The sequence below is a fragment of the Sorex fumeus genome, unplaced genomic scaffold, assembly GCF_029834395.1.
Source record: "Sorex fumeus unplaced genomic scaffold, SorFum_2.1 ptg000006l, whole genome shotgun sequence".
Classification (NCBI taxonomy): domain Eukaryota; kingdom Metazoa; phylum Chordata; class Mammalia; order Eulipotyphla; family Soricidae; genus Sorex; species Sorex fumeus.
The window spans coordinates 62753352-62779558 of record NW_026606063.1 but is presented as its reverse complement, the minus strand read 5'-3'; the positions used below and the strand labels follow the sequence as shown (position 1 = coordinate 62779558).

The following is a 26207-nucleotide window of genomic DNA, read 5'->3' as shown; positions in this document are numbered from 1 at the left end:
TAAGAGGATGAAGAACCTCTGGCTCTGGGCACATCTCTTCGAGTCCACTTTTCTTCCTGCATTAACATATGCCTCAGAGACCTGGGCCATATGAAAACAGGATGAGGAGGCTATTCCAGTCTCCCAAAGAGGAATTGAAAGAGCTATGCTTGGCGTATCATGTTTCACTCAAATGAGCGAAAGAATCTGAAGTTCTGACCTCCATCGATGGTCAAGAATCAGGGGCACTGTCTTGTTTGCCAAGGTGTAGAAAATCAGATGGGCTTGACATGTAATGAGATTTGGAGACTACCGCTGGACTAGAGACGTTACCAACTGGATTCCTCAGGATGCCAAAAGACTGCATGACCGCCCACCTACAAGATGGTCAGACTTCTTCGTCAAGACCCTGAATGATTATTTGAGGCTCTTCATGTTTCTAGAACAAACAGTCGCCATTGGACTACACTAGCACGTGACAGGGACGATTAGAGATGTTACTGGCACCCGTTTGAGCAAATAGATGAGTAATGGGAAGTCAAGTGATTAAGTGAAAAATTTGTCAATATAATTGTCAATGATTTAAAATTATTAATATTTTTGTCAATATATATTTCTCTCTGTCTCTGCATGTATACATTTCAAAAATCCTCTGAAGTCTAAAACAATTTGACATCCCAAGCATCATGACCTTCACAGTGTCATTTTGAAAGCACACATTCCCAAGTTGGAGGGTGTAGAAAACTGAAGTGCAATAGAGATGAAAGGAAGACCTTCCAGAATCAAAGACCAGTAGGTGGGGTGTGTGTACCTAGAAATGTGCAAACAACTATCCCATTTAAAGCTTCTGTGCAGAATAAGAGAAGTGCAGTTCCATTACCAGGGCACTGGTTCTGGGTAAATGAATGTGTGCTGTTTGTCCCATGAAGAATGTGCTAATTGGACTGCCATGCTGTGCTAGGAGGGCATACTTTTGGTCTCTAGGAGTTGGCATTGGATTGGGCCTTTCCTGTTCTTGTTTGCCACATCCCTATCCTCACCCAGGGCCCTGACCTAAGAGATGGAAGGACAAACTTAGGTACACTCTGGACTGCTCGGGTGTTAATGAAGTAAGAAAATGCCAGAACTGTCCTCTCAGCTCTTTCACATCCCTGCCCTAGCATAATGGTACCCCATCCTGCTACTCTGTATCCAAACCTCTATTCTGACTGCTTTCCTTTGATTTCAGCATTGCCTCTGCCAGACAGAGCACTTTTTGTTCAAGTTCCCTAGAAAGAAAAATGGAAAACTGTATGTATTTTAGGTACAAAATATTCATGTGTTTATGAATTCATGACCAAATTAAATATGAAGCCTTATATAAAAAGAGGTGTGATTTGTTCCTCCCCATCCACAGCAGCTTCTGGTGAGCACAGGGTGTTCTTGCTGCCTGTCTCGCTTCATCTTGCAGAGAAGCCTCGGGCTTGCTCTGCAGGGCTTCCCCGTAGCTCTGAATTCCCCAGGGCCAGGTTGGGAGGAGGCGGGGTGGGGGCTGAACTCTAGGATGCTTTGGCCCCCTGGAGAGGGGAACAATAAATATATTTTATCTGAAGAAACTGGAAACCCAGTGGAACACTACGCAGCTTCCAAGAATGATGGAATCATGCAATATGTGCAACTTGGATAAAACAGGAGGATCTCAACTAAGTGAAGCAAGCTCTAAGGAAATAGTACAAATACTGGATGATCTTATAAGAGTGTATTACGTAGAATAATATGTCTAGTGGCTGAAAGGTATCAATGGCGTGCAAAACTATGGGCACTAAATGACAAAAATGAAAATGTCAGGAAAGAATTGTAGGGGAAAGTTAAAAGAGGCAGACAGGAAGTAGAGACCTTGGACCTGGCTGGGTGTAGAAGCAAAGTATCTGTATACAGATAAATTGCTACAGCCAACACTATTGCAAACAGTAAATTAATTCAAGCTACAATAATTCAACTTTGAAATGTGTTTATCCATTTACATGTTGGGGTATGGGAGAAAACCTGGAGTGGGGCATGTAGTCACTCTTGGTAGGATTCGAGATGAGAACATTGTTTACCTGAAACTCTATTGTCAACAACTTTGTTAATGATGGTGTCTAAATAAAAAATAAGGTTTATAAAGCAAAAAAAAAAAACATTGGGAATGTTGAAGACAGGTTGACTTCTGGGTGAAGAGAGTCTAGGAAACTCATCTACTGGTAACCTGTTCGCAAGGTTGACAAATTCATTAGTATGTCTCATACCTCTGTGTCCTTAAGTATCTTGAAATTGAGGGATGGGCCCAACCCGGCAGTGCTAGAGGATATTTCCAGTTTGTTGCCCAAGGGATGATGATGTAACCCAGCAGATTATGATGATAATGATGATGATGATAATGATGATGATGATGATGATGATGATGATGATGATGATGATGGTGGTGGTGGTGGTGGTGGTGATTTTGGTTTGGGGGATTGGCAGTGGCAGGGTTTACTCCTGTCTCTGCAGTTTGAACTCACTCATGGTGAGTTCGGGGGACTATCTAGAGTGCTGGGATAGAATACAGGTTGGTTTCACGCAAGGCAATTACCCCACCCACTGTATACCTCTCTGGTTGTGCACCCAGCAGTTTTCAAGTGACCAAGTGGTACCTGAAATCAAGCACAAACTTCCTGCATACATAGCATATGTTCCAGCCCATTTGAGTTATTTCTCTATCTCAGTCTCATTTACACGTGAGAAAACTGAAGCATCCAATTCTGTCTCAACTCATGTCCCAACACCATTCTCTATCTGGGGAGTGAACCCTAAACCAGTTTTTCTCAGATATTATGATCCAAAATATTCTTCAGATCCCAGAAGTTGGGAACTAGATGCAGCTGAGCAGAAGGGAGAAAAATCACAAGGTTCATGAAATCTCACGGAACAGGTTGGCTTGCTTTTGAACAGTGAAAATCCCTTTTGTAGAAAATGCAAAGTGAACCAGATCCCATATGTACTCCGTGTGGTGTAAGTAAACCCCTTTTGCTATTTGAATGTCATTCAAATAAAGGATTATAAGCCATTCTGGCAGCTAACATTACCATCTCCAAATGCAAAAAACAAACAAAAAAAGAATCCAGTGTTTAGAGTAAGGGATTTGTTATTTGACCATAAAAAGAAAGGAGTCTTTTTTTTTCCATTCTAAATAATAGAAACTCAGGTATTGAAAGCCCTCACTAAAATCCTGCTCCGGTCCTCCAGAAGTAAACATTCTAGACTAATCCCTGTGTCTTGCCCCACTCCTTACACACAGAGGAAAGAATCCTTTCAAAAAAATATCTTTCAAGTGGCAGCAAATTGCTTTAGTGCTTGGACTAGGCCACGATCTGAGGAAGCCAGTTCTGTAGAGCGGATGGTAGAGCATGTCATAATATATCACTGTCCTCCCATTGTTCATCAATTTGCTCGAGCAGGCCCAGTAATGTCTCCATTGGAGACTTTGTTGTTACTGTGTTTGGCATACCCAATACGTCACGGGGAGCTTGCCAGGCTCTGCCCTTTGGGCGGGCGAGATACTCTCGGTAGCATGCCTGGCTCTCCGAGAGGGGTGGAGGAATTGAACTTGGGTCGGCCATGTTGGCTGTGTGCAAGGCAAATGCCCTACCGCTGTTCTATTGCTCCAGCCCCAAATACAGTAATACCAGAGCAGGAAGAAAAGCTGGATTTCTTGCCCTCCTTCCTCCCATCTGCACCTCCTAAGGAAAGGAACTTTGTAAGAGCATCCTATTACTGCTTTAACATTTGCAGTGACAACTCCTACACCCCAATTTTACTATCTTTTATTTAAGGGGGTCAGAATTTGTAAAATGGGCTTCACGAGGATAAAATCAAGGTTTCAATAGCTCTACATACCTTCTGAAAGTTCTATGCTAGATTGCCCTGTCTAGGCCAACTTTTAGAGACCACTGTTTGTGTTTGCTTCAGCACATGTATATTAAAATTGTAATGTTACAAGAGATTAGCATGGCCCCTGTTCAAGCATGACATACAAATTCATAAAGCTTTTCATATATTTTTTATTGAATCCCCATCATGAGCTTATGTAAAGCTTTCCTGTTTCCGTTTCAGTCATACAATGATCGAACATTCATGCCTCCACCAGTGTATTTTCCACCACCAATATTTCACCACTCCCCATCCAACCCCTCATCTTCCTCAAGGGGGCAGAAAATTTCCCCTTTACCTTCTCTCTACTTTTGGGCGTTCCATATTTTTGAGACCGTTGTTTGTCCTTGATCCCTTCTTTAATCTTCTAAACCAGCTATTCACGAGTTTCAAACATGATTCTCCTGCAAACTTTCTTAGTTTACAAAGACTGGTAGAACAATATTCTACCCAGATAATCCTACATAATATCTGCATATCAAAATTCTAAAGACCTGTGCATTAGGTGACAGATTCATAAATTGCAGGTTTCAGGTATTAATTAGGACACGGACACCCTTGAGAGCATCATTTTTCTTAACATAGAAGGTCAACCCTGGTTTGGAAGGCAAGTTGCAACAATACCTAAGGAGAATAGGTTGGCTAGAAAGCCTAGAAGAAGTTGTTGCACACCTTGGAAAAAGGTGAGATCTCAGACTTGAGGCCCATCACTCATCCCTCCAAGCTGGAAAGGAACCCCTTGTCACACAAGTCAATCACAAAGTATCCTTATTCCAAATTTGCCACAGAAACAATAAAGAAATTCTTGAAATTAGACAGTGTAGCTATCAGTAAGAGGCCCTCTGGACTGCAGAGTACTTTAAAAAATTAAAGGTGGTAAGAGTGTCTCTTTATAACTGAAATATAAATTCCTTTGCATCATGGTGAAGGGGACTGGAATATGTCAAAGGGCTACCTAGTCTTCAATTGTACTAATGGATACAAAATTGAATCCATACTTCCATATTTTCAGCATGAAAAAATGAGTCTGGGACTTTCCATCTGCTAATGTTTAATATGCCCTGCTTCAGGTTTTCTAAAAGATTTCCAGTAACTCTAGTCTACCTCCCACTCACCATGCTGTATTCTGACTCTACCTTTTATTTGCATGTAGTATATTGTTGTTATACATCATATGTTTGAAAACTCAGGCAACATTCTGACCTTTGAAATCTGATTCTAGACATCTAGAGTGGCATATCCCTGAGTTATTTCTGAGTTCCCCTTAAATCTGTTACCATAGTTAATAAGGTAGATTCTAAGAAGACATCCCTCAGAAATGATTCCAAGAATGCCACGTCTGGGAGGCACAATCATCCATGGTTAAATCAAGTCTCTTATCCAGTCATCCTGTCAGCTGTCACCATCCAGATTTCCCTACTGTCATCCATTCTCAGTGTAGTGTCTGTGTTCCTAATGCTTAGTTCTATGAGTAAAAACACAGCAGGTGCTTGCTAGATGTTTATTAAATGGATGACTGGAGGGACTCAGTAGGATTTTATGAGTAGCTTTCTTAAAATACCAGGGTTAATTTTGTAATTCATTTTCAAATAAAAACAATGTGGGAGTAACCTGGAATGTCATACTATAAAACCAATTTTTCATCTCAACAGTAAAGATAATCAGACTAAAATTATGTAATTGAAGAAATTTTTGCTATTTAAGATTTATTTCATTTACTCGAATGAAAACTAACCATATAGACTTTTTTTTCTTCACTGGCATTTAGGAAATAAGGAAAGAAAAATTTGTCTACTGCTTTCCAGAACCTTCCAGTCCCTATCAGCCCTATGCTTTTACTATTGATAGAAAGTTAAGCGCAAGCTCACAGGCCATTGAAATTTAACTGTCAATAAATAAAGCTGAAGATTGTTAGACTGGAGTGCTTTTCTGTTCGTTTGTATGTGGGTGGGGTGGGGTGTTGAGATACTCATTCAGAGGAACTCAGAACTTATTCCTTTTTCAGTATTCAGAGATTGCTCATGGAAGGGCTTGCAGGATACAACTAGAGATGCCTGAGTGCAAGGCAAGAATCTTACCCTTGTATAATATCTCTCGCCCCCTCCCCCATTTTTAATACCTAGCAAATGCATTAAAAATAGGTGAATATTACCCACAATCACATATCAAGGTCACACTCTCTGCTCTTAAAATATGTGCATAATATTATTATTCATATTTCAATTATTCTATCTCAATCTGCGAGTAAAAGTTTAGAGTTAGGTAGAAAAAAAGGTTCAAATGAATTTAGACCACCCTCTCTATTCTCCTACAACACAGACCCACATACCACACACTCCAAAAACACACATACCTTTTAGAATCGGTCAAAATCACAGGAGAAGTCTAAAGAATGGAGAATAGCTACTGATCTAGAAAGAAGCCAAAAAGTGTCTTACTCATCATAGAGAGGAATTCTTTGTATAGAATTTATGGGACCAAGTCTGCTGGTGCCACACTCTGCACGAATCATCTTCATCCATTTTCTATTCTGTGTGACTCAGTTTAGGATTGGTATTCCTGGGGTAGAGATTCCTGCTGGTCTAGTTTGGGTGGCGGGTACTTGTAGCACTTGGCTACAAAGAGTGGACATAAAATTAAAATATCAGCAGGAAAAAGAGAAATTAAAACACTCTTGAAGAAGAGAAAATTCTCATGAAAAAGTAAGCATTCTCAGAAAAATAAAGGAACAGAGGCTGAAATTACAAAGCTTGCTTGACAGAGAAAGCTTAACTTCCCCATAATGGCTAAATAACAGCATAGCCTTTCAAATTTAGTCCATCTTCTTTATTTCTCTTTCTGTCTTTGTGATTATGCCTATTTACTGACATATATTTGTGATCAATACTCTTGTTGTTCCCATGGTTTTATGCAGATAAATGCAAGAGAGTGAAGTGTTGAGGGTATTGAGTTACCCAATATGTCCTGTTCCATTAAGGCAGAAAAAAATTACACCCTGCCTTTATGTTTTGACAGTAATGCTGTGAAAGTGTCCTCTTCCTAGTCAGTTCCATTAAACTACATTTTGACATTTTGATGTGATTGTTTATTTTGGTAATCATGTCAAAAATGACTACCACAAAAATGGCTTATGTCACAGTTCACTGTCACAGTCCTCCCGTTGTTCATTGATTTGCTCCAGGGGGTCCAGTAACGTCTCCATCGTGAGACTTGTTGTTACTGTGTTTGGCATATGGAATACGTCACGGGTAGCTTGCCAGGCTCTGCCCTGCGGGCGAGATACTCTCGGTGGCTTGCTGGGCTCTCCAAGAGGGGTGGAGGAATCGAACTCGGGTCGGCCATATTGACTGCGTGCAAGGCAAAGCCCTACCGCTGTGCTATCGCTCCATTGTCTGCTATTTCTAGGCACAAGAAAGTTATTTTTATTAGATAAACTTCCCTTCAGTATGAGTAACCATGCTGTTAGCCATGAGTTTAATGTAAAGGAAGCAACAATACTGATGAAATCAGGTGTCTTTAAACAGAAACACATACAAAAATACATAAATTTATCAGATGAGCAGAGCTCATAAGAATTGAGCCCTATATTTCCCCTAGGAGCAAGGACTCAGTATTTGTTAATTCAGAGTTCTCTGTGATTTTATAGAAGTACTAGGAACAAAAATTAAATTACACTGTAGATTTAGATTCCTGGTCTTTACCCTTTTAATTCCTATATTACATTTCTCTCAGTCTTAAATATCCTCTTTAATTCAGTCATGTTCTTTTCATTATTCTTATATAGTTATGAATTCACTGCCATTTAATTCTGGGTCATTTCAACATATTGTGTCTTCTCACTACAGTACAGGGAGGTAATTCTGGTAATAAAGTCAGAGAAAGGGAGGCAGAAGAGAGAGAAAGAGGGAGAGAGATGTAGAGAGAGGGAGAGAAAAGAATTGGAGGCAGGGAGGGGAAAAAGAGGAGCAATAGGAGCTTCCTACAGGTTAAAAGAAGTCTTTTTTACATTTAAGGAAAGCAATAAGCTCCACTGGCGCAAATGCTGCATTTCCCTTGCAAATGAGCTTCATTACTGTCTTGTTTTATGACTTTTCCTAGCTGGAGTGAGCTGTAGTCTCATGGCTATGTCCTATTAGAACATTGTCTCAGCCTTGAATTATGTTCTCCATCTAAACTACATTTAATTACGAATTTTCCAAGAGTTTGGTGTAAGTACATTAGAAGAAACTATCAGGCCCAGTGAGATTCTCTCAACTAAATGCTTACTCTAGATTTACAAAAAAATATTCGACTCATATATCTTATTTTACCTTCAATATTAGGCCCAATTAATGCCAGGCTTCTGATTATTAGGGAGCATTGCCAACTAACTTGACTCAAACTGAAACCATATAAGAGTTCCAAAAGTTTTGAGTCTTTATAATTATCTCCAAATGATACCTTGCAATTTGGCTATTAATGTGCTCTGTTCTGTACTTAATAGTTAAGATTTACTTAACAATTTTAAGTTTAAATTTGCATCCTTTTGGGCTACAGTCCACTTTGCAAAAACATCTCTGAAAGGTTTTTAGTTTTAAGTAATGGTTTCTAAGATGTAAAAATAACCGTAGTGGGAGAATGGGCAGGTGACCCAGATTAACAGTTCTCTCGCTTAAAAAGTCATTCCTAGAGGATTGACTCTCTGCAACAGGTCTGTCAGGAGAAACAAAAGAATTCTGAGTCCCTTCTATCTTGGAGAGTGGAGCCTTGCCCAACATTGCTTGGGACTGACTCTTGGCTATGTGCTTAAGGGACTATATGTAGTGCTGTGATCTAACCTAGGTTTGCTCCATGCAAGGCTAGAATTTTAACTGCTATACTCTTTCCAGCCAGAATCCCTTCTTTTTATTTATTTTTAGATTTTTTGTTTTTATTTTCATAAAGCTGTTCACAGTAATTGTTTACATTCAATATTTCAATACCAATCCCACCACCTTTACATCTTCCCACCATCATTATTTCGAATTTTCTCACCATTTGCCATCTGCCTACGAGTGGGAAAATGTATTTTTTATTGCTTGTTATGAATCGTAGATGTTGCACAGCTGCATTTGCTGCTGTGCACTCCTGGAATTTTAAAATTTTAAATATTTGGGATCTGGAGATATCTCTGCAGCATGCTGCTCTCTTCCAAGATTCGTTTGTGAGTCTCTGGATCAAGGCCTTTACTGCACTTAAATGGTACCCAGAGGCAGTTCGTGGGTGTGACTGCCAGGACACTGGAAAGGTGGGGAAATGAGAAGACATGGCCCATATCTATGCCCATTTCCAAGCCTGAGTTTTTAGTCACTGGTCCTGCATACCTGTTTTTCGATTAAGAATCCTTTCTTTTTTAAACCCAACTCCTGTCCCTGAAGAAGAGAAGATAGCACTTCTGACTGGTTAGATGTATCCTCTACTAAGGGAAATATTTCAAATATTTTAAAATACTTTAAACATTCAAAACCTGGTTTGCAGTTTTTCTTTAGTATCTTCTCTTCATAAAGCTTCTACTCATGAGAGTTTTTTTGCGGGGAAAAGGAAGCTCTCAAGCCTATGCACTACTCTGAGATGAGAAGAGGTCGTCTTCTTACTACACTCTGAAGTGGGAGGTTTGAGGGTTATACACAGAGACAGGGACTCCCAGTAAATTCTCCTATCTTCTTATTCAGTTCTAGGCTTTGGAATTCTGTTTCAGAATATATAGTTCACACAAACAAGCTGAATGCTAAGGTATTGTAATTCTGCTTAGACATTGCAAAATATTTCTGGAGGATTTAAAATTTTTCATAAATAATTGAGTGCTACTGGATTTTCATATGTACTTTGATATAAGGCATTTAAAAACTTACAGCATTTCTTTTGCATTGTATGAGGGTAGAATGAATGCTCTGTCTACTTGTCTGCACTTCATTGAAGTCTAACAAATGCAAATAATTGCCAAGCAAACTGAGTCCTACACTTCTAGCTAGGAAACTCAGTGTCACTGTGGTCTTGGTGGCAGGGAAGGGACTGTCCAGGTGATAGCTGGACAGAAACAACACATGGTATGTTTGAATATGCTTGAGGTCTATTATGTTCAAGGCCCCGATTCTGATTCCCACCAATTCATCATCCCTGAGCAGCTCTGGGTGGCCTTGGTGGTCTCTGACCACTGCATTTCCTGAACAACCAATTTTTAGGCCCACATGTCAAAGCCAAGACTTCTTTTTTTAATAAGAACAGAAAAGTCTCATAGGCTTTGGGTGATTTAGTTACTTCCTTGTATGGTAGTTTTGGCAGTTATCTGGCTGTATTTTAGTAGACTATTGTATGTTAAAATGAATGGCACCAAATATTCAGCATTTACCTTCTGGAATTTTAGGGCTAATTTATTCCATTTATATGGGTGGGTCATTCTTCTAAAAGAATGAAATAGTGTAGAGGTAGAAATGCTCATGCCATGGAGGCAATGGTGATAATATGGTCAATGATTCAGTGAGTCTTTGCTTGCTGATGATGCTGTGTCAGTTAACTGCTTCTTTCCCCTTCTATGTACAGCAGTACTCCTGTTTTCAGTTTCCTAGTTTTCTTTATAACTAGGAAGGGCAGAGGACCAGTTCTTGACAATAGAATGAGCAAAGCAAGCTTTGTTGTTTCTAAGCCATGAAGCCTTTTCTCCACATCTGGCACTCTCAGTAAAGGATCATAGCTCCTTGAAAACTTCAGTGCCCCCCCCCACCCCATTGGCCTTAAGCCTCCCTGGATCCCATAGGATGAGCCTTGTCTCCAAAATGCTGATTGGAGTTCCCATGCTAAGGAACTTTATATAACAGACATGGAGCATCATAAGTCACTGAGATCCTTTATCTTCTTGTCATGGAGGCTTGTCATGAGCATTTCCCTTCCTAGAAGATGTCAGCATGTACACACATTGTAGATATCTCAAAAAGAGATATGCCCCTCCATGACCTCATTGAGTTCACTGTTGCTATGGTCATGGGCAAAACCAGGTTTATAGCTTAGAGCACAAGCAAACACTGAAAACGGCAGCTCTCCACAAAAATATTTATTCCTGTTGGTATCAACAAGGTAGAACCTCTAATTGAAAACACAGAAGCAAAACAAAAGCAAAAGATCACCCTAAGTACAAAGGACAAAGAACTTTTTTTTTAATTAATTTATTTTTTTTTTAATTTATTTATTGAATCACTGTGGGAAAGGTTACAAAGCTTTCAGGTTTATGTCTCAGTCATGCAAATATCAAACACATTTCCCTTTACCAATACTTATTTTTTACCATGAAGAACCCCAATAAAACCCCACCCCCCACCCCTCCCCGTCCCTGTGAGGCAGATGAATTCTAGTTAACACTCTATCTGCTTTGATTAGATTCATTGTTTCAATAAAAGATTCACCACTATTATTTAGAGTTTACCCCCCCCCAAATCAGACATGTTGAAAAAGCATTGTGAAGTGATTTGCTTTCTACGGCTGGGTTCAAGAATTAAATGTTGGTTTTGGATTTCTGCTCTTTTACCTATTGACCCTGGAAGTATTTCTACTGAAAGTCAGATAGTTAAGAAATTGGTTTCTGTGTTCTGGAGTCCTGGCCGTGCTGGAGAGCCGCTCGCGGGGGGCAACCGGGGACAAAGAACTTTTAATGGTTATGGTGAAGGATTCAGGGTAAGAGACTGAGGTGTTCTTCACAAAACATCTTTCACCTGAAACTTGTTCATGTTTACTTGATTTGCTTGTATGTGACCCATTCCCTGATATTATAAGCTCAGGATTCAGCAACAGTCTTAAAAGAAGATTGCACATCAGAGCACCTGGCATCTGTAACTTGCTCCAGATAGGGCCTTGCACTCAGTAGATATTAATTACTTCAGAAGGAGAGAATGTGACTTCCTCCAGATTAAGGTCAGGGTCAATAAAATGGCATTGGTAACGTCAAGACTGCAGTGACAGTTTCCAGGAATTCCTGATTTTCTGTGCGAGGAAAGAAGACAAAGATCTATCCTTTAGGGTCTTACTTCTTCAAGCACCATCCAGAAACCTACAGTGTTGGAATTAACAGCAGCTTGGGGCTTTGAGAAATGCAGTATCTGTATACACCTGACACTACCGCATTTTCCGGTTTTGCTACCTAAAATCCTGAAATGAATATTGCATACCTTGGAGTTGGAAAAGTGTGATTATCAGCACCGAGGTTATTCTTTTTACATTTCCTAACTCTCAAATGTAAGTAAGTACAAATGTAACGTAAATTGCAAACTCAAATGTAATATAAATTGAAGTAAGCCAGTGAGCAAGTCTATCTCTGTCTGAGTCTTAGAAAATGGATGTCTGGTTCCTCCACTTCCTCTCTTTTCTTTTTGGTCTTTGGGCTAGAGGTAACAGGATTTTCAAGGCCGATAAGGTATGCATGTAGATAAGAAAATAACACTTCATGCCATGATTTGATGCTTGGAAATTTTCTGTTGAGTTTGTATTATTTTTGGGGGGGACATTGCTGGTGGTGGCCAGAGATCACTTTTGTCTCTATGCTTAGGAATCATTCATGGTATAACTCGAGAAAGCCTCTGTGGTGGCAGGGATAGAATGAGGGTTGGCACAACACCCAAAAGGAGAGAGAGAACAAAAGGGAATGCATTGCCACAGAGGCAGGGTGGGATGGCGGGGGGAGGGCTTTGGGGTGGGAGGGATACTGGGATCCATGGTGGTGGAAAATGGGCATGAGTGGAGGGGTGGGTATTTGATCATTGTATAATCAAAACCTAAGCACAAAAATTTGTAAGTCTACAACTGTACCTCATGGTGTTTCACAAATAAAAATTAATTTTAAAAAATAGAATGAGGGTCTGTCACATGCAAGGCAGGTGATTTCCCTGTTGTACTATTGCTCTAGTTCCTCTGTCGAGTTTTTGTAATTACTTTTTGTGATAACCACTCCAGCAAATTTCTTTTAATTTCTTCTTCAGAGTGCCTGTGACAAGTTCTTTTAAAGTTAATTTCTCACAGAGGAAATCATTTTGAAAGCAGGGTGTGACAAACACTGTTCACATGGACTATTAAGACACAGACCTCCAAACAAACTTTCTTTTTTAAATTTATTTTTATTTATTTTTTTTATTAGTGAAACACCATGAGATACAGTTGTAGACTTACAACTTTTTGTGCTTGGGTCTCAGTTATACAATTATCAAGCACCCATCCCTTCACCAGTGTCCATTTTCCACCACCACGGGTCCCAGTATCCCTCCCACCCCCCAACCCCCCATCCCACCTGTCTCTGTGGCAGGGCATTCCCTTTTGAAGAACATCCTACTTTCACACAGCAGACATTCTTATCTTTGGAGGTCTTTGTCTTAATTGTCCATGTAAACAGTATTTGTCAAATAACTTTTGACAAGTTATGATTGGGTACTATTTGTTTTGTTTTTTTCTTTTTAAATGTTTCTTATTTACAAAGCAAAAAGTACTTTTATAATACCCCCCAAATAAAGTTTTTCTTCATTTTCTCCACTCAACTTATTTTCTCATTTTTCTCCTTCCATGATAGGACACGCAGACCATCTATTTATCTTCATTTCAAAAATTCATGCTCTTATTAATTTTACAAAATAAAATCACTTGATCACTTGACATCCCATTACTCATCGATTTGCTCCATTGGGCGCCAGTAACATTTCCATTTATCCCTGTCACATGCTAGTGTAGTCCAGTGGTGTCTGCTTATTCTAGGAACATGAAGAGCCTCAAACAGATGATTCAGGGTCTTGGCGAAGAAGTCTGACCATCACCTATGTGGGCGGCCACACTATCTTTAGACGTCCAGTGGAATCCAGTTGGTAATGGCTCTGGTCCAGTGGTCATCTTCAAATCTCATTATGTATCCAACCCATCTGATTTTTGATGCCTTGGCAAACAAGACAGCGTCCTTGATTCTCAATCGTCGACAGAGGTCGGAACTCCAATTCTTTATCTCACTTGAGTGAAGTGTGATACTCCAAGCATAGCTCTTTCAATTCCTCTTTGGGAGACCTGAATAGCGTCCTCATTCTGTTTTCGTAGGGCCCAGGTCTCTGAGGCTTATGTTAATGCAAGAAGAAAAATGGAATTGAAGAGATGTGCCAGTAGCCGGAGGTTCTTCATCCTCTTAGCTATTTCGTTGACACTCTTGAAGGCATTCCGAGCTGCTCTCTTCCTCCTGCGCAACTCAGGTGCCAGGTCATTCATCATGTTGACTTCTTGACCTAGGTACACATAACTGTTGCATTCAGAGATGTTCGTTCCATTGAGAGCAAATAGAACACCAGGAATTAGACCGTTTCTCATAAACATTGTCTTTATGAGATTCAGCTGTAGTCTGACCTTTCCACACTCATGGTCAAAGTCGACCAGCATTTGTGCCGCTTGGCTAATGGTTGGTGTTATTACAACGATGTCATCAACGAAGAGGAGGTGGTGTAGTTACCGACCATCTATCATCACTTCCATTCCTTCCCATTCCAGGCGTCGCATGACGTTCTCGAGGGTGGCATTGAAGAGTTTTGGTGAAATGGTATCAACCTGCTGAACCCCTCTCTTGACATGGATGATCACTTCCTTGTAAAATGGTGAGATCCTGATAGTGAATCCGTAATATAGCTCACAGAGGATCCTGATGTACTGAGTTTGAACACCCTGTTTGGATAGGGTTTTGATGACTGCTTCAGTCTCAACAGAATCAAAGGCCTTCTTTAAATCAATGAACATTAGACAGAGTGGCATCTTGAACTCCCGAGAAACCTCAATGAGCTTGGGTATAGTGTGGATATGGTCGATGGTGCTGAATCCTTTGCAGAATCCGGCTTGCTCACATGGTTGTCCTTCATCTAGTGTTCTGCCAATCCTATTCAGGATGACTCAAGTGAACAGCTTGTAGATGACAGACAATAGGCAGATTGGGCGATAGTTGCCAATGTCGTGGATATCTTCCTTCTTGTACAGTAGTACAGTCCTGCTGGTTTTCCATTGGGACAGAACCTTGCATTCAGAAAGGTAGCATGTGAAGAGATGAGCCAGTGTATTGATGAGTACTGATGGGAGTTTCTTCAGGTGTTCATGTCTGACCTTGTCTTGGCTGGGTGCTGTTCACTTACTTACCAACGAAATGGCGTGTCAGATTTTGGAGGGGAGAATTTTGGGAGTGACATATCCATCCTGTGGAATTTGGTATATACGGGCAGGTGGATGTGGCTATCGAAGAGATCCGAGTAGAAGTCATGGATAATCTTCTCCATTACCTTTCTGAAAGATGTGATAGATCCATCAGGGCATTGGAGAGCAGTCATATTGGTCTTGTAGTTGGCGAAGGACAGGTGCGCATTGTGAATGCTTTTCCTGGAGTCTGCCACATCTGCCAGCACTGCCGCTCTTCTCTTTTTGAGGTCTTCCTTGATCGGTTCTCTGCACTGATTTGCAAGCTCTGACATTCACTTGCGGTTGCCTAAGGCTTGCGCCAAGCCACATTGGCAACTGAGCTCAAGATCCGCCCAGGATGGAATATGCATGCTGAAAGTAGACTATAGACTGAACATGATTGCCACTCAATTCCTCTTTTGCAAACCACAGCACCCAAAAGAAGAGAGAGAACAAAAGGGAATGCCCTGCCACAGAGGCAGGGTGGGATTGGGAGATGGGGGGTGGGAGGGATACTGGAATTATTGGTGGTGGAGAATGGGCACTGGTGGAGGGATGAGTACTCAATCATTGTATAACTGAAACCCAAGCACAAAAATTTGTTAGTCTACAACTGTACCTCATGGTGTTTCACTAACAATAAAAATAAGTTAAACTTGTAAAAAAAAAGAGTTTTCAGTGACCAAAATACAAAGACAGCCTACAGAATGGGAAAGAATATTCACCAAATACACATCCGACAAGGGGTTGATATCAAGGATATACAAGGTACTGGTTAAACTACACAAGAAGAAATCACCCAACCCCATCAAAAAATGGGGCGAGGAAATGAACAGAAACTTTCGCAAAGAAGAAATCCGAATGGCAAAAAGGCACATGAGAAAATGCTCTAAATCACTAATCATCAGAGAGATGCAGATCAAAACAACAATGAGATATCATTTCACACCACAGAGACTGGCCCACATCTACAAGAACAAAAGCAACAGGTGCTGGCGCGGATGTGGCAAGAAAGGGACCCTCCTTCACTGCTGGTGGGAATGCCAGCTGGTCCAACCCTTTTGGAAAACTGTATGGACGATTCTCAAAAAATTAGAATTTGATCTCCCATTTGACCCAGCTATAGCACTCCTGGGAATATATCCCAGAGAGGCAAAAAGGTATAGTCGAAGTGATAACTGCAATTGTTTGTTCATTGCAGCACTTTTTACAATGGCCAGAATCTGGAAAAAACCTGAGTGCCCGAGAACAGATGACTGGTTAAAGAAACTTTGGTACATTTACACAATGGAGTACTATGTAGCTGTTAGAAAAGATGAAGTTATGAAATTTACATACAAGTGGTACTACATGGAAAGTATCATGTTAAGCAAAATGAGTCAGAAAGAGCGGGATAGACACAGAAAGATTGCATTCATCTGGGGAACATAAAGCAACAAAACGGGAGACTAACACCCACGAATGGCTGAAATTAGTACCAGGAATTTTGCTCCATGACTTGAAGGCCAGCCACATGTGCTAGGTGAAAAGGAAGCTCAGATAGAGAAGAGAGCACCAAATAAAGGGTGTTGTGAAGACCGTCCCAGGGTAGGAGAGACATACTAAAAGTAGTCTATAGACCAAACATGATTGCCACTCAATGCCTGACTTGCAAAACACAGTACCCAAAAGAAGATAGAGAGAACAAGGGGGAATGCCCTGCCACAGCGGCATGGTGGGACGGGGGAGGATGGGGGGTGGGAGGGATGCTAGGACCTGTGGTGGGGGAGGATGAGCACTGGTGGAGGGATAGGTACTTGATCATTGTATAACTGAAACCCAAGCACCAAAATTTATAAGTCTATAACTGTACCTCATGGTGTTTCACTAATAAAAAAAAGATAATCATTTAATCACTTAATCACTTAACTTCCCGTTAGTTGTCGATTTGCTCGAGCGGGCGCCAGTAACTTCTCCATTTGTCCCTGTCGCGTGCTAGTGTAGCCCAATGGCATCTGTTCGCTCCGGGAACATGAAGGGCCTCAAACCGATCGTTCATGATCTTGACGAAGAAGTCTGACCATCTGGTAGGTGGGCGGCCATGCGGTCTCTTGACATCCCGTGGAATCCAATCAGTAACAGCTCTAGTCCAACGGTCGTCTTTAAATCTCATTACGTGACCAGCCCATCTGATTTTCGACACCTTGGCAAATGAGACAGCGTCCCTGATTCTTGATCGTCAACGGATGTCAGAACTCCGGATTCTTTCTCTCATTTGAGTGAAACGTGATATTCCAAGCATAGCTCTTTCTATTCTTCTTTGGGAGACCTGAATAGCGTTCTCATCTTGTTTGCGTAGGGCCCAGGTCTCTGAGGCATATGTTAATGCAGGAAGAACAGTGAAATCAAAGAGATGTGCCCGGAGCCGGAGGTTCTTCGTCCTCTTAGCTATTTCTTCGACGTTCTTGAAGGCGTTCCAAGCCGCTCTCTTCCTCCTGCGCAGCTCGGGTGCCAGGTCATTTGTCATGTTGACCTCTCGACCTAGGTACACATAGCTGTTGCATTCGGAGATGGTCATTCCGTTGAGAGCAAATGGGGCATCAGGAACGAGGCTGTTTCTCATAAACATTGTCTTCGTAAGATTCAGCTGTAGTCCTACCTTTCCACACTCACGGTCAAAGTCGGCCAGCATTTGTGCTGCTTGGCTGATGTTTGGCGTTATTAAAACAATGTCATCAGCAAAGCGGAGGTGGTGTAGTTGCCGACCATCTATCTTCACTCCCATTCCTTCCCATTCCAGTCGTCACATGATGTTCTTGAGGGTGGCACTGAAGAGTTTCGGTGAAATGGTATCACCCTGCCGCACCCCTCTCTTGACATCAATGATCACTTCTTTGTAGAATGGTGAGATCCTGGTAGTGAATCCGCAATACAGCTCACGGAGGATCCTGATGTATTGGGCTTGAATGCCCTGATTGGCTAGGGCTTCAATGACCGCTTCCGTCTCAACAGAATCAAAGGCCTTCTTTAAATCAATGAACGTTAAACAGAGCAGCATCTTGAACTCCTGAGAAACCTTTTTTTTTTTCATTCAAAAAAAAGATAAAAAAAAAAAATAAAAATGTAAAAAAAAAGAGTTTTCGAAGACAGGCCTGGCATCTTTTCATGTCTATCTCTCTGTCGGTGTTCCTCACACAATCATGGAGGTGCTAAACCAGTTGATCATATTCTTCGTTAATGTTGTCAATGATGGCATCTTGCCATGTTGCCACAATAGTGCCAAAGAGCTCCCAGTTGGTGGTCGTTCTGGGAGTTCTCTTCTTAAACTTTGCAGCCCTTTCTCTCCACTCTGTGAAGTAGACTTTGGCATGAAGGAGACGGTGATTCGATCCCATTTATAATTTTGCGACAACAGTGGCATCTGTCAGGCAAAACCATTGATTGAATATGATGTGGTCAATTTTGTTGTGGAACCTTCCACCAGGATACTCCCATGTCCAATGTTTAGATTCAGCCTTCTGGAACTGTGAGATACCATGGATGGTCCTGGTCAACATGATGAACTCAGATAGTCCCTCACCCTGTTTGTTCCATTCTAGGCCATGGATCCTGATGTGGAGTTCTTCGGCTGATCTTTTCGTTCCTATCTTGGCATTAAAATCACCAACAATGATCTTGTTAGTAGGTGTGGTCTTCTTTATAGAACTTCTCCAGCTCCATGTAGAACTTCTCAATTTCTCCTTCATCATAATTGGATTTTGGTGCGTAGACAACAATGATAGAAATTGCTGGCAGTGACTCACATCTATTCAAGTGTAATCATCCGATTCGGGTTGTTAGGCATTCGAATGAATCAATGCTCATGGACAAGTTCGTGTTGACAAATACACCAACACCACCAACAGCTCTTTTATTGCATGTTCCAAGGAACAGTTCTTCTCCAGTGATGTGACTGATGCCTTCTTGTCTCGGTCAGACCAGTGATGTCATACTTGATGTTTCACGTTTGTACCATCAGGTCCTCGATGGATGCATCAGATGTCAGCGTAAGTGCATTGAAAATACAGTCATTTTTGTCTTTCTTTGTTTTGGCAGTTTAGTTCGGCCTTGAGATTTTATCAGCCTCTCCTTCCTCATCCTTCTTATTGCTGCCGTATTGGTGGCTCTTTCGGGGTCAGGGGAAAGAGACCCATTGTATTTAGAACATAAAATATAGACAAGAACTTGCATCTCTCGAACATCAAATCTCATAGTGGCAGGGGCATTGGTTGTATGCGTCTTATGCGTGTCTGTGTGTGTGTGTGTGTGTGTGTATTTGGTGGGGATGGCACAGTTGTTGCTCAGGGTTTACTCCTTGTTCTCTGTTCAGGAGTAACTTCTATCATGTCTTAAGGACCATATGTAATGCCAGCAATTGAACTGAAGTTGGCTGCCTGCATGACAAGTGCCTTATCCCTATACTATCTCTTGCATCCAACAGGGCTATTTGGTTCATGGCCCTTTGGAAGAAATTTCTTCCATTTTCAAGTATGCTGTGAAAGAGTCTTTGAGAAATATGCTCATCTTCTAAAAAAATAAATTTTCCCTTGTGATAGCTTGAACATCAGTCTTTGGATGGTAATTGTTTTGATTCTTATGATTAATATATTTGGCAGCTCATCCATTTATTCATTTGCTTACTTATTCATACAACAGACCTTTATAAATTTGCTATATGTCATTAAACTTTACTAACGGCTGTCAAAAACTGCAGGAAGTCTTGCTGGATGAGAGCATCTAAGAACTGATAGGAAAATAAATGAGAATATGAATTTCTCACCTTCTAAGGCTAGAGAGGCTGAAAGACAAGAAGACAGGAAAATCTGGGGTACAATTCTTTTTTTTTTTTTTTTTGCTTTTTTGGGTCACACTCAGCAATGCACAGGAATTACTCTTGGTTCATGCACTCAGAAATCTCTCCTGGCAGTGCTCGGGGGACCATATGGGATGCTGGGAATCAAACCTGTGTCTGCCGCATGTAAGGCAAACGCCCTACCCACTGTGCTATTGCTCCAGCCCCTACAATTCTTCTTCAAGTATAAAGTACAGGAGGTCTTCATGTCCATTGCCACATTAGCCTAACTAGGTAAATTAGCCGCTATTCTTCACCCCTTTGTAAAAGATATGCACAAAACCCAGGGATACTAGCCTACCCAGGGAAGGCAGGCCCTATGAGGTGGATTGCAGGTGCCTTATAAGCAAGTTGTGATTATTCCAGAATTTGTTAGATTGTCTCAAAAGCCCTAGTTGGAGGCACCTCCTGCAACAAAGTGAATGGTTAAAGGTAAAATCTTTAGCAAAATAAGTATATGGTATGTTCTTTAAATTTAATGATTTTCTAGCAAATTATTCTAAGTACACTCTCAACTATGTGGCTAAAAATCTATGCACAAAAGGTGTTCATGATGGTGTAATAACAATACAAAGGTGTTCATGATGGTATAACAATGTAACATTGTAAACCACCACAATGTGCTTGTTGAGAATTGACAGGAATATCCATTTATTTTTATTTGCTCATTTTTTATTGAATCACAATGAGATAGTTACAAAGCTTTTATGATTGAGTTTTAGTCATAAAATGATTGACATCCATCTCTCCACCTGTGAACAATTTCCAACCCTGATGTCCCCAGTATCCCTACCTCAACAGCCCGCTGCCCCCACCTCCGCTTTTATAGCAAGCACTTTTCCTTTTACTCTCTCTCTCTCTTTCTCTCTCTCACTCTCTCTCTCTCTCTCTTTCTCTCTCTCTCCCCCCTTTTGGGCATTATTGTTTGCAGTACATATTTTGAGAGGAATCTTTGTCTACTTTCAGCACTCCAAGCGAACCCTCAAATAATCATTGACTTAGTGTTCCCTTCTCTTTCCCAACTACCTTCTCCCCCAGCTCATGAGACAGGCCTTCAACCATGGAGCAATCCTTCTAGCTTTTGTCTCTACTGTTCTTGGGTGTTAGTCTCATATAATGTTATTTTATTCTACAAATGAATGCAGTCATTCTTTGTTTCTCCCTCTTCTTTCTGACTCATTTCACATAGCATGATACACTCCATGTCCACTTATAAGAAAATTTCATAACTTCATCTTTCCTGAAATCACTGGAATCTGGAATCACGCAGTTTGTTTCCAGATTTTGGCTATTGTGGCAGTGCTGGAATGAACACACAAGTGCAGATGTCATTCATACTGTAATTTTTTGATTCCTGGGATATATTCCAATAGATGGTAATGCTCAGTCATTTGGAAGCAATTTCTAGTTTTTTGAGGAATGCTCATATTGTTTTCCAAAAAGGCTGGACCAGTTGGTATTCCCACCAAAATAAAAGAGAGTCCCTTTCTCCCTGCATCTATACCAGCACTAGTTTTGTTCATTTGGATGTGCGCCAGTCACTGTGATATAAGATGATATCTCATAGTTGTTTTTCTTTGAATATCCCTGATAATTAGCGATGTGAAGCATTTTTTCATTTTCTTTTTGGCCATTTGTATTTCATTTACTGTGGAAGTTTCTGTTCATTTCCTCTCCAATTTTGATAGGGTTGGAGTTTTTTTTCTTGTAAAATTCCTTCAGTGTCTTATATAACATGGAAATTAACCCCTTATCTGATGGGTATTGGATAAATAATTTTCCCAATTCAATATGCTCTCTCTGTATTTTGATCACCATTTCTTTTTTTTTAATTTTTATTAGTGAAACACCATGAGGTACAGTTGTAGACTTACAAATTTTTGTGCTTGGGTTTCAGTTATACAATGATCCAGTATCCATCCCTCAAGCAGTGCCCATTCTCCATCATTACCTTTTTAAAAAATTTTTGTTAGTGAAACACCAAGAGGTACAGTTGTAGATATAAAACCTTTTGTGCTTGGGTTTCAATTGTACAATGATTAAACACCCATCCCTCCACCAGTGCCCATTTTCCACCACTCCGGTCTCAGTATCCCTCCCACCCACCCCCATCTCCCCATTCCACCCTGCCTCTGTGGCAGGGCATTCCCTTTTGTTCTCTCTCTCCTTTTGGGTGTTGTGGTTTGCAAAAGAGGCATTGAGTGGCAATCATGTTTGGTCTATAGTCTACTTTCAGCATGCTTCTCCTATCCTGAGAGGATCCTTCTAACACTCTATATTTGGTACTCCCTTCTCTATCTAAGCTCCCTTTTCCCCTAGCATGTGTGTCTGGTCTTCAAGCCATGGAGCAAAACTCCTGGTACTAATCTCGTCCACTCTTGGTTGTTAGGCTCCTATTTTGTTACTCTATGTTCCCAAGATGAATGCAATCTTTCTATGTCTATCCCTCTCTTTCTGACTCATTTCGCTTAACATGATACTTTCCATGTAGTACCACTTGTATGTAAATTTCATAATTTCATCTTTTCTAACAGCTACATAATACTCCATTGTGTAGATGTACCAAAGTTTCTTTAACCAGTCATCTATTCTTGGGCACTCAGGTTTTTTCCAGATTCTGGCTATTGTAAAGAGTGCTGCAATGAACAAACAAATGCAGATGTCACTTCGACTATACATTTTTGCCCCTCTGGGATATATTCCCAGGAGTGGTACTGCTGGGTCAAATGGGAGCTCAATTTCTAATTTTTTAAGAATTGTCCATACTGTTTTCCAGAAGGGCTGAACCAGTCGGCATTCCCACCAGCAGTGAAGGAAGGTCCCTTTCTTGCCACATCCACGACAGCACCAATTGCTTTTGTTCTTTTGAGTGTGGGCCAGTCTCTGAGGTGTGAGATGGTATCTCATTGTTGTTTTGATCTGCATCTCCCTGATGATTAATGATGTAGAGCATTTTCTCATGTGCCTTTTTGCCACCCCTTGTCAGATGTGTATTGGGTGAATATCCTTTTTCATTCTGTAGACTGTCTTTGTATTTTGGTCACTGTTTCTTTGGAGGTGCAGAAACTTCTTAGTCTAAGATAGTCCCATTTATCTATCTCTGTTTTCACTTGCTTGGCCAGTGGCATGACATCTTTGAAGATACCATTAACTTCAATGTCATGGAGGGTTTTGCCAACTTTCTCTCTTCAATATCATGGAGGTTTTTGCCAAATTTTCTCTCTTCAGTGTATCTTAAGGATTCTGGTCTTGTGTTGATGTCTTTAATCCATTTTCATCTTACTTTTGTACGTGGCGTTAGGCAGAGATCTGAGCCCACTCTTTTGCATGTAGCCGTTCAGTTTTGCCAACACAATTTGTTAAAGAGGCTTTCCTTACTCCACTTAACTTTTCTTGTCCCCTTATCAAGGATTAGATGATCATATGCTTGAGGGGAGATGTCAGTATATTCAACCTTGTTCCATTGGTCTACAGCTCTGCCTTTGTTCCAGTACCATGCTGTTTTAATTACTACTGCTTTGTAGTAGACTTTGAAGTTATGGAGGTTGATTCCTCCCATTTTTTTCCCCAAGGAATGCTTTAGCTATTCGTTGGGGCTTAGATCACAATTTATTTTCAGGTGCAGGACAATAAAATAAAAATATTTTCTAGGCATTTTTCTTCTGAAAATTAGAGTGAGCAATTCTACATAGCAGTGACTGTTTTTCAAGGACCCAAATTAATAACAATGGCACATGCTTATATTATCAATTTTGATTGTTTAAATTTTGTCTGACAACTGCCCAAACAAGGCCTTAGCCTAAAAATGCACATGGATTGGAATCTCTGCGTATTTGGTAACCCAAGCAGTTCCCAATTTCATTTCCAGTTAAGCAACCCAAAAAGCGGCCAAGTGCTCATTCCAACTAGCATCATTTCTGTCCTCAGAATTCCTATAACCAAATTATCCTGGTTTTTCCATATTTAAAATTATGATACGCTGAAATGATCTAGATGTACATCAGAGGATGAGGAACAAAATATAGATTCAGCTTTAATTTAGAGTTTCAAGTATAGCTCACACTCAACCAAAGGAAAATACAAGGGTTGGGATGCGACGCAATAGCAGAATGTATGACTTGTGTGCGTGAAATCTGTGTTTAATCCTTTGCACAGCCCCCAAGAAATATAGGAAATATATTGTTCTTAAAAACAAAAATTTACATTTTTTTCTTTTTTATTCAGTTAATATATGATTTCAGAAAGATAATGTTAAAGGTATAAAAGATTAAAAACAAAACTTATCACAAGATAATCACTCATTTATTTTTTATTTCTTTTGTTTTCTTTGTGGGCTACACCTGGCAGCACTCAGGGCTTACTCCTGACTCTGCACTCAAATATTATTTCTGACAGTGTTCAGGGACCCATATGTGTGTGTGTATAGGATAAAACTCTACTGGCCACATGTACAGCCTTATTATCTCTTCAACCCTAAACACCCATTGAAATTGAATGATGGGTAGAAATTTACAATGGTGATTGAATAAAACTATTAAATGAGAATTAAAAAAAATTTTTTTTCTGAAGTAGGCATGAAAGTTTTAGATAACCAGAGATGTATTTGGAGCTAAAATTGGCTCCTGGCTTCTGAAAAAGCTGGTACAATTTTAAGCTCTGTTAAGAAGTAAGCAATGTCCAACACAACATGATCAGAATTACATTGTTCTGTGCACTAGTTGGAGCATGGCCCATCTGGGTATTGTAGCTAGCTCTCACCAACAAGACCTGCCCAAGCACAGAAAATTCTGGAAAAGGCAAGGGAGGAGCAGAGGAACATGTGATATTAATATTCTAACATTGAAACTTGGTATGGCAGAAGTGAGGCAATCTGGATATGCAGATTGAAAAGACAGAACCCAAAACCCAAGGGTAGAATTTCAAAGAAGGCAGGTTTCAGTTCTCTAGGAGAGAAGATCACAGCTGAGTACTCCAAGGTGTCAGAGAAGGTGGTTCTGGGGTCAAGTCTGCAAGTCTGAGAGAATTTAATTCTATCAAATCATCTTTTCTGACCAGAAGAGAAATACAAGGACTTAGCAGCATTTTTTGTATTGGCAGACATCTTTACAGGTCATGGGAAACCATCTCCTCACTTCACAAATGCCAGTTGGGAAGTTCCAGTTGGATCCATTGAAGTCATACACTGTTGGATAAAATTGGGTTGTCCTCACTCCTCCCATAGGGAGCTTAGGTTTATTGGGTTACTTCCATAACAGTTCCCATGAAGCACTATTAATCCTATATTTCTTTTCTCTTTCCTTAATGTCACTTTTATGGTTTAGCAATGTCCTTTTTGTATAGACCAGGAAGACAGTTCATACTATGTTTTACAAATTAACTATCACGGGAGTTAGTTAACTGATTCACTGTCACAGTCCTCCCGTGGTTCATCGATTTGCTCGAGCAAGCCCAGTAACGTCTCCATTGGAGACTTTGTTGTTACTGTGTTTGGCATATCGAATACATCACGGGTAGCTTGCCAGGCTCTGCCGTGCGGGCGAGATACTCTCGGTAGCTTGCCAGGCTCTCTGAGAGGGGTGGAGGAATCACACTCGGGTCGGCCATGTTGGCTGCATGCAAGGCAAACGCCCTACTGCTCGCTGTGATCGTATAGTGGTTAGTACTCTGCGTTGTGGCCACAGTTAACTGATTACATAATAATATTTACACCCAGGAGTCCATATTTACTTGATTTAAGCTTGAGTTGTCCTTAGATCCTAGCACTCCAAAAGCAGGGTCCAGATGGAGGGACTGGATAGACCTAAGTCAAGCTGTAAGCTATCATGGCATCAAAGGGGACAGGATAATTGCCATAAGTATAATAAGTTAAGAGCATGGTCATGGGACAAACTCTGTCATCCCAAAAAGAAGTAACTAAATAAGGATCCTGCTGGGATTAGGAAAGATTAATCTAGCCTGAGGACTGTGATCTGGAATATATAGCAAGATGTCCCCAGGAAGAGCGAAGATTTAAGCTTAATATATCTCTTACTATGTTCATGGGCTGTAGTGATAGCATGGCGGGTAGGGCGTTTGCCTTGCTTGCGGTCGACCGGATTCGATTCCTCCATCCCTCTTGGAGAGCCCAGCAAGCTACCGAGAGTCTCCCGCTCACATGGCAGAGCCTAGCAAGCTCCCCGTGGCATATTCCATATGCCAAAAACAGTAACAAGTCTCATAGTGGAGATGTTACTGTTGCCTGCTC

The 26207-nt window shown here is 40.7% G+C and overlaps 1 non-coding gene across 1 annotated transcript; it reads left to right on the top strand.

Annotated features, from left to right (window-relative positions):
- The first annotated feature begins 3937 nt into the window (after positions 1 to 3937).
- Positions 3938 to 4039, top strand: LOC130038137 (U6 spliceosomal RNA). The gene has a single exon (XR_008794601.1). It is a non-coding gene; the product is annotated as a U6 spliceosomal RNA (small nuclear RNA).
- The last annotated feature ends 22168 nt before the right edge of the window (positions 4040 to 26207 follow it).